The 10,216-nt window shown below is 37.0% G+C and overlaps 1 long non-coding RNA gene across 1 annotated transcript in view; it reads left to right on the forward strand.

Moving 5' to 3' along the window:
* The window catches only part of LOC138687636 (uncharacterized), a 151,855-nt gene extending 142,713 nt beyond the window's left edge, over positions 1-9,142 (forward strand). Inside the window, exon 4 of the long non-coding RNA XR_011326765.1 lies at positions 9,048-9,142. This is a non-coding gene — a long non-coding RNA (uncharacterized lncRNA). The remainder of the gene's footprint in view (positions 1-9,047) is intronic.
* The last annotated feature ends 1,074 nt before the right edge of the window (positions 9,143-10,216 follow it).

Genomic DNA, 10,216 nt, shown 5'->3' on the forward strand with positions numbered 1-10,216 from the left:
AACTGTTAGAAACGAGGGAAAGGAAAGATTAAAGCTTTATCTTCTAAACAATAAATACATAATGAACAGAAAATAAAAAAGAAAGCCATTATAATGACAAGAAAAGAGAAATTTAATGGATTGTATAAGATCTGGCAGTTAGAGTTGGTACTAGAAAGAGTCAGTCAAGAGTTTATTTTGGAGGAATAACTCCCAAATATTAGAACTTGTGTGGGAATAGATTTCCCTGGTATTTCAAGAGTAGTAATGTAGAAGCTGTTTCTTGGGCAACCATCTGCCAGAAGAGTAAGATGAGATGTCTGTATGGATAGGTAGGAGATGCGATACAAAAGCTGTGAAAATCAAAATAAATATTTCCATTGGTGCCATTAGGCTTTGCATGAGGCTTTAGCAAAACAGATCCCCTCTGATTTTGGGATGAATTTCATGTGAAATCTCACCTCAGATTTCTGGAAGCCACATGAGAAGAGAACTGTAAAGCCGAATGTAGCTGGTGGAATAGCAATAATATGTTTTGCACAGCTGGGAGAGCAGCAGTGATTTAAAATGCTAAACACCACCAACCTCCATGTTCCAGAATTGTCCTGTGTGTACAGGGACTGAAGAGGAGGCTAAGAGCTAAAAAGATAATACAGATATTCTGCCCATAAAGAAAAAAAAAATTTTCAATGAAGCAGAAACTGATTTTTGGAGAGTAAACAACTGAGATGACCTCAACTAATTATTTCAGCTTACCACAGCTGCTTGGAGTAACATCAAAGCATTTAACATAAGGATGCAAACAGCTTCTGCCTTAATCAGGTTCTCTCTATTACCTCGTTGACTTAACAGAGCAGGACATGAGCCAAACTGATAGGGGTGTAGCTGAAGGTTTTACAGCTACTAGCTAATCAATCTTTCCTGTATATAGTTTGGTAGGACTTTACATATTATCTGCAAGTTCTGCTAAAGAATGAATTTCATTGCACAATAAAATGTTCATATTGGCTTGATCTTGCAAGAGCCTTGCTGAATTTAATTTTTTTTTTAATTTACTCATTGAAAAAAACAGTTCAAAATTTTGAAAATGCATTCATTTTCCCAAAGGCAAAAGCTGAACAACATAGACAAGAAGTTTATATCCTGAGGGATATTTGTTCCTTGGTTTTGATGAGTAATTGATCACCTATATCCCATGTTATTCTTTCTGATGTCTAGCCAGGTAACTGGAACCTTTTAAGTTATAAACATGAGAATGGAAAACAAAAAGTAGTTAATTCTCCTGTCTGCTTCTGAAATTTAAATTCACAGAAAAATATGGGTGTTTGTATCAATGTTTATTCCCAAACTGTTTTTTATAAAAAATACAAAGCAGCATACAGATGTTTGAGCAAAGGAAGGGAATGTCAGTCTCACGGACATTTTTTTAGCATCATTTCAGATGACCTTTTTTTCCTGCAGTCTCAATCTCTCTCACTCTCTGTTCTGTTTTCTTTAGCTTAATCAATTTACTTTCCAAATACAATGATTGTTAGCACTCAGGTTACCCCTATTTCTGGAATAGAAAGAGAAATCAGCAATCAGTTTGTGGAACTTTTCCAAATATGCCTAGAGGGCCTTCTTTAAAAGTGTATGAATCTCTGGCAAACAACATGTTGTTGCATTAATTAATGCTACAGACACTTGCTACACAAAATCAGAGGGAAGAAATGTCATAGTTGTAGCAGATATCTTTTTTTAACAGACTGGGTCCCTATTTATATTATGGGCTGCTGGAACTCTGCAGACTTCAACTACTAAAGCCATTTTCCTGTTACATCCTTTGCTTAATTTAGTAGTCTTAGAATAAATAACCTTTTTCCTACAGAGCTTTTACAACACTCTTATAATGGCATTGCTACAACTAACTCCCTTTTCTTCTCTCTTGTGGGCAATTTTTAATTTTTTTTTAATTTTTTTTTTAACCCGAAAGCTTAAAGTTTTCTCTCTCTAGTTACTGCCCAATTCCTGTTTTGGAATATGTTCTCTGTCTTCAGTAACAAGCTAATGAATATTAATACTCCTGCATTTATCACAAGTTATGGAAGAAAAGCCCTTAATCAAAGACACTTGGGCATGTATGTGAAGGTTACCTAGTACATTATGATAGATGACCCTCCATAGATTCCATAGCTCACCTATTTTACCAATTTCACATCATGATAAGCCTGCCCATCTTATAAAGATATGAATAATTTAACCTGCTCCATTACAGTTAATATCTCTCCGAGAGATGTGTCTGTTGGGGAAAAATGAGACACTTATGAACTTTCTGAAACAATAAAATTGATCAATTTTTGAGCCAGTTTTTCCTGTGAAGCTAATTCCTGAGTAATTTATTTTCAGTGATTAAATCTGCTCTCTGAAAGTAGGAGTTAGCAGATCTACATGAGGAAAGCACAATCAGCTGCATTTGCAGATGGAGCCCAAACTCTCTGTAGAATCTAATGGAATTTGCATTGAATGAGACAAATGGTATATGTGTTTGTGTTTACTTACAGAAAAACAGGGAATTGGTCTAATACTTGGAGTTCTTTGCATTGATTATCGTGTTCTGATGTTTCGCAGAATGCAGCCTGTCATAATTGCAAGAACATGATACTCAGTGAAATTACAATTGTATTGATTTTACTAGTTCAGCTGGAGAAGGAAGGATGCTACTCTTTCTGGGATGAAAAGAGAAAGTGTAGCATTTCTACTGTGAAAAGCAATTATACTAGGCATCAGCTTAGAGTCACTCTGTAGCTAATGTTTGTCCAGTGCTCCGTAACTGACTTGGTCAGAATTTCTAAGTTAAGACTAAACGTCTTAGAGTCTACTGAGGAGGAAAGGCAGATGAAAGAAATAGCTGCAGCAATATACACATATGAAGATAGCGTGCCTGTAATCAGAAACACTACCTCTGGAATGATTCCTGAATCTGATCACAAAGGATGGACAGATCCTTTTGGACAAGATGAAAAGGCACAGACACAGAAATGGAAATCGCTGAATAACTATTGGGCAGTAGAGAAAGATTATCCAGACATACTTTGAAAGGAAGGGAATCTTCTCAGGACAGTAGCTCCTATGACATTGTTCTGCATGGATGTTTTCAAATTGCATTCTGCCAGTCCCTGGCTGTCAGCGCAACCTTTCAGAAAGGACAGTTGTCTGCTAGTTTTAGAGCAAATTTTAAAACTTATTTTAATTTGTAATTGCAGAAAAAAATCCACATTGGTTCCTGCCCAGATCTAAGATGAAAAATAGATATGATTTAAAGCTATTTTTGCATCTTGCTAGCTTGTCTGAATGTAAGTTGTAAATCATGACAGCATAGGACAGCACCTTGATTTCTACTAATCAAGTTCTCCTTTACTGACATAACCCTGAATAAGCCATTAAGGAAGTAAAAGTCCTTAAGCTGACAGCATTTACACATGCAGTGGCTCCTTGGGTGCTCAGCCTGTGCTTTAGCTCGTTCACAATGCCCTTGGTGGACTGCATGTTGAGCAGCAGTAATGTGTATTTCAGGAGGCACTCTACAAACAACAGTCTCATTATTATAGGGTAGAAACATCAAATGTTACACACCTTCAATATTTATACGCTGTTTTAAGGAGGCCCCTTTGCTTCTGGATACCTTTTCTCAGGAAAGTGTATTTCTGTAGGGAAGCATGATCAGCCTTCTTTCATCAAAGATGGATACAGGAACCCCAGAATACGTACTGGGAGATGGGAGCTGAGGTTACACATACACTGCCGTGACACTTCAATCCCAGGCTCTCTACAGCAGAAGAACAGGAGAGCTTTCACTAAAATGGTATTCAGATTTTTGCAAAATTAAGCAAATAATGGTATTCAGATTTTTGCATAATTAAGCAAATAATGTGAGGTATTTCCGTCACAGATTTTTTGGCCTTGATTTGAATTCAAGCAAGGGCTTAGGATGACGCCCCCTGAATTTACAAGCTATTCCTCTGTTTCTTCTTGTTAGCCTAAGAAAATGCTATAAAATGGAAACTGAAAACTAAAATATCATTCAGCCCATATACCTAATTTTTACACTGAAGATTTATGAGTGAGGTTAACTACATAATTATCCTGTTTAAGGGTATTGCTGGGTTTCTGAATTAAGACTGATGGCATAGATGAACAAGTAAAGGTCATTCTTTGATGCATTAGTTCTTTGTTGATGGGCAATTTAACACACAAATACTTTGTATTTAGCACGAAAGCTTTTTCAGGAAAATCACCTCCCACTGCCTGTCGTTGTAAATATTAATTCACAAAATGCGTATACTTTGTGTAGCTCCTGATAGCTTCTGTGGTGGAACTGACAGGTTCGAACTGACAGTCAAAAAGAGAGAAGTAAAAAAAAAAAGTTTACTCCAACGTGTCAAAGGCATTAAGATACATATTTAAATATGGAATTCTACTGAATTGCAGAGCACAAGGATCAAGTTGAAAACACTGAGATAGATGAAGATGGAACAGTTAGCATTACATTCAGATCTTAAAGTTCACACTGTAGGTGGGAATCCTCCCAAAAGGGCTATGACAAAACAAAACTGCACCGAAGAAATTAAGGTTAGAATCATCAAATCAAAACAAACAAAAAACCCCAAACCTGAAAGCAAACGATGGTTAGACAGTGCCTGAAGAAAAGCAGGGACGACATGACAAATAGTGCACAGAACTTTGAAACCACAAAGTACAAGAACTGGTGAAGGGATACATCTAGAGATACCGACAGATTAATGGAAACTGAGATAGGAAGAAGCATATGTACATAAGCAGGAAATCAAGAGCGATTTTTGAATAGTTGATCTGTTCTGTGAGAAGCTAAGTCAAAATGTTCCTAGCAAATCAATAAATACTGAGCCAGATGGAATTCAAGGAGGGAAAGGTACTAGGAAAGATGAACTGCAGAGCTGAAGGAATTTCTAGGGAAGTCTGAGGAAATAACCGAACTGATAAATAGAACCAGCTCTACTTTTGAGTATAGTACACAATTCCCAGTAAAGCTATGGTTCCTGCAGACCTGAGGATGGGGATTACCAGTGCACAGGAATTCACAAATTGTGCTGGTGAAGGATCAGCACAAGGAAATTCTGAGCCTCGATAAAACATTGTCTTAGAGGCAAACTATTCCCCTAATTCCCATGAAAAAGGACAAGAATTTGCATTTATCCTCCTAGCATCATGCTAAAAAGCTGATGTGCTTATCAGTATACTGGCCCCTTCTTTCCTACCTGCTTTGGTTATTCTATTACCCTCTTTATATGTAGACCTGAAACTGCATATGTTGTGAAGGGGCAGAGGTCTCGTTTCCTCTACACATGAATATAATACATCACTTGTCTGTCCATCGGAGTCCAACAAACTTGATCTTGAATTCCAGCCATTCAGTTAGTCCAAGCAGCAAATAATTCAAATGACCAATCTTTACTGAAATACTCCTTGTATAACAAGGTAACTTACTGTATATTACAGAGATAGTAGAATCTCTTGAATTGCTGTCTTCTCTTAGGTGCTTTGCCTTTATACTGCAAAAATCAAACATGCAAATCTGGTTTCAGTGATTAAGTGATCTGCCCACTCTGCTTAGCTACTACAAAGTCCCAGATTCCTGCCACTTCTCAAAAGAATCTGCAGCTTAGAACCAGATGCTATAAAACATTTACCTTGATTCAGGGAGATCCATATCCACTGTACTAGCGCACGTTAACAAGAAAATCTTTATAGAGCTGGATCATTAATTTCAACAAAAGAGAAAATATATTAGAAGGTATAGATGGATCTTTCAAAATGGGAACAGGCAAATAACAGTAGAATTATCAGAGGTCATGTATTTCAAGGACCTGGCTAAACTCTAAACATAATGCTGGGATTCTTTGTCTGCCTCTGTTAAAACAGTACAATGAGTTCCCATCTGAAGACATGAAAAGGGTTTTATTTAATTTACCTTCTTAAAAATCTTTTCTGTTGGTGCTGAACACATTGTAGTGTGGCAATACAGAAAAGCTATACCCAGATTTGTTGCAGTCTGCTTTTGATTGGGTTTCAATAATAAAAACCTGTGCCTTCTTATTTTGGGTCTCATTTCTTACTTTTTACAGTCTGATGACTTGACAAGGATTACAAGAGACTAAATCTATATTCTAAAAGTGTATTAATTTGTGTATACAATAATAAGGCTTTGAATATATACTAATTTATAATAATTTATTAAACTATACAGTTTGTTAATAAATAAAATTCTAGTTACTTTATTTGTATTAAATTATATGTGGTTCTACTCTTATGTGTTACGTTAGCTCCGCATACAGAATATTCTCCTGGAATTTAACCAGTGGACTTTGGCTATGGGATTAGCTTTCCATTTCAGTATTACTATAAAGCACCTTTTATATCTCATTGTCAAAATGTTATATACATGCTTTTATGTTTTCTTCGTAATTAGTTTTGTTTATTACAGAGGTAACTGCCTAGATTTGAGGAGCATTGAATTCCAGTAACTCAAAAAGTAATTACATTTTTGTGGGACCAAAACAGGGTAGTGGCATTACTGAGGGCTAAGTTGGCTACATAAATTTATCTACTTTCATTTGAGCAACAGAAAAGTGGACCAGCCTAGAACACCATGGTGTTGAATTGATTTTTTTTTTTTTTTAAGATTTACCATTACACCACAGAAAGCAAGTTAATAACTTCATCATTTTATAATTTAGATACTTAAGAAAAGACAGAAGACAAAACCAAAGCTAGCTTGTTATTAAAAACAGGGTGGGGAAAGCACTTTGTGCTTACATTAGCTAAATTACAAAGAAAAGTTACTTTAAACATTTTCTTTGGCAGTAGAAAAGTGATATTTCACAGCTGTTTTCTGAGCACAGAAATCTTGACCATGCTGGAGCAGCTATTGTATTTTTCTTTATCCACAGCACAGTTAAGGCTGGGAGGCAAAGATTTTACTTGAAATATTATTTGTACTTTTTCACTGCACTTCAGGAAATTATATTGGTCCTTGCATTTATTTATTTTGATCATCCTACAGGGAGTGTACACAGTCATTGTACAAGCAGAATCAGCCAGTATGTCCATCAAACATTACTCATTTTCATAACATTTTTTTAACAGTAATCAAGCTACATAAAAATTGCAATGCTTCCTGAATTGGAATATGCAGCTGTATATTTTATTGCTGGTTCTGATGTGAGATGATACAGGGCACACTATCTTACCACTTCTTTAATGAAAGATGTAATGATTGAATCTCTGTGTTAAAATCTCTTGTTCTTTAGAAATTATTTAGTTGAAATTTTCTGTGGATATGAACTTGCCATGTATTATGCACAACATTTCAAAGCTTTAGTATTCAGAATAAAGGAATTTTTGAGAATATCAGGGTGCAGTTTCATAAGTGGGTTCATCGTCTCAAGGGGTTATCTAACTTGACCTCCTCCAACTGCAAGTTCCCTTCTGCTTCTTTGAGCAAGCATTAGTATTCATGCAGTTCTGTGTGAATCATCAGACTGAAAATGTAACCTCCAAAAATTAAATGGTTCACTTTCATTTGAATAGTGAAATTTACCCTGTGGGTCACATAATACTAGCAATAACTTAAGGGTAGTTATGTGGAAGCAGGATCAAGAGGAATGATGGGATGGTCCCTTTTGGTAACAGAGCGGGCTTGTTGTTGTCTTCTCAGACAATTTTGGGACAGCCTTTGCATGCTGCTTGCTTTAGAAATGTGGACTTGTGTTTCACGGATCTGTGGTGGTCACATCATGTGGTCTTCTTTGGGCGTGAGTATGAGAAAGCAATTTAGAAGAATTTCTACACTTCAAAAGGCAGACCAACCTTAGGGCACCTAGTCCAATCATAGAATCATAAAATCATAGAATGCTTTGGGTTGGAAGGGACCTTTAAAGATCACCTAGTCCAACCCCCAGCCATGGGCATGGACATCTTTCACTGGATCAGGTTGCTCAAAGCCCCATCTAACCTGACCTTGACAACCTATGACAAATATCATTCAAATCTGCGTTCTTGAGAAGTCTCGCCTACCAACCATGGAACAGGAAAACTTCAGCTGGAGTTCTCATGAGAATCCTCACTTTTAAAATAGAGTAAATTAAACCCTTCTGCTAACTCTGATTTAAAAAAATTCTTTCAAATAAAAATGTTTACATTTCTAATGTTGATGGAAACACAGCTACTCTTTCTTGTTTTCAGATTACTACACTCTATTGTATCTGGATCCAGCCTCTGTTATGTGTCAACCTGAAGTACCTGAGTTCCACACCCAAGAGGAAAAACACCTTGTGCCATCTCAGCCCTTTCTGTAACCAGACTGCTGGTCTAAGGAGAGGCAATCACAGATTCAAGGAGATGTTGTGCATGGAATAATTTGATCATGGTCTGTTCTTCACCTTCTAGGCAACTGCAGTTACAAAATGTAGTGTACATTCTTGAAAATAGAGGCTATGATGTCATTTGAAGGGAAAAGTCTAATAGAAATGTATATTCATATGTGACATCTTCTTTCCTGCTCTGCTGTACCAGCACATATGGTTCTAAAAATGTGTTTCTTTATCTGCTGATTCAATACCTACATAATTTAGTCCCTTGCAAAATTTCTTTCCTGGGATCCTTGCCAAAAGTTTAAATCCAGAGCAATGGTAGTTTTTCTGAGAGGATTATATCTCCACAAAGAGCCAAAAATACTGCATTGGGAAGCTGTCACATAGTCATGCTTCTAGAACTGTATATGACAAAGCAAAAAGCTTTAATGTCACTATTAACAAATGTATTATTGTTCAGCCTTATCACCTCTTGACATCCTGTGACTCCCTCTTTCTAACTTCTTTTTATCTTCCCACTATCCTCAGGTACCTATCACTACAATAGCACTTGCTGCACAGCAAAAAAGAATTTAGACTGACTGTCATGGCTCCCTGGCTAATCTTTCATTTCTTTTTACCTTTTAAATGTAAATTATCCAAATGTAATGTTTTTCAAATCTCCTCTCTCTAAAACTTTAGGGATGTTCAAAACCCATCTCTGGTCCACCAGGAACAATAATGACTCCTTCTACAGCGGAGGATTCCATGGAGCTAATCTGAAGTATCAAAAAAAAGTGAGTTAACATTTGGATTTGTGAAAATAATATTTAGTTGATTGTAATGTAGATTATATGAGTATAATTTCACATGCAAAGAGCAATGAGTCAAGTTACAAAAGAGGTTTGAAAAATAATGAGACTTTGCCTCAACATATATTATTCATTCTGTAGATATTAATACTTGTCTTCAATAATTCATGACCTGCACTCATTTTTGTGGGATCCCAATGTTTTCTGACACAGTCTCACTCCCTGGCAAGGGAGGGATGAACAGAACAGCAGCTTACACGTGGAAGATAACTGATTTTTGTAACACTGCAGACCTAAGCTGCTACTGGGGAAGCCAGTATGTGAGGAGCAAGTGCTTCATGAAGAAACCATTTGGAGCCTTTAGACAGTTCAATGTGCAATTCTGGTAACACTATAGAGTTTTTTTAACACCAGTTTCTGTAATGATTTGTCAGAGCTAAGAGATCATAGTTACGGGTGTACTACAACTACTTTTTTTCAGGGCTATATCCTTAATTGCATTTTTACACAACACATTCTTGTCTTTTGTAAGCAAAGCTGGTTTTTACTACGTAGCTGTAGCTCAAGCAGCTCCCAAGGGGCAGGGGCTGGCTGCAGCGGGGTCTGGGAGCATTCCCAGCGGGAAGGGGCAGCCCTCCGCTGTGCTGGCCTGGAACCTCCCTCCTGGAAGAGGGCGGGATATGCTTGGGACCCTCTCACGTTTCACCAGGAAATTTTCTCTTTTAATTAAAAGTCAAATACAGAGCATTAGCGTTCGGGAATTAATATTACAGTATCAAGATAACTTTCTTTTGTCTTGCCCTTGTTCGTGTCCCTCTCTGCCCCCTCACTGCACTGTGCTGGACCATCCCACTCTAGGGCAGAGTCTGTAACCCCTACTTGTAAGTAAGGAAGCCTCTGGTGTGAATACAAAAGAATCCAAGCTTCTATGCTCAAAATTTCATTATTTTTAAACCAGTGGCATAATTTTTGAGTAGCTGTGGGACAGGGTGGTGAATTTTAGCATTATTCTTGTGAAAGATGGATATGGTTCATTCTACCCATTCATCTTTTTGAACG

This window comes from Haliaeetus albicilla, chromosome 11, assembly GCF_947461875.1.
Source record: "Haliaeetus albicilla chromosome 11, bHalAlb1.1, whole genome shotgun sequence".
Taxonomy (NCBI): Eukaryota; Metazoa; Chordata; class Aves; order Accipitriformes; family Accipitridae; genus Haliaeetus; species Haliaeetus albicilla.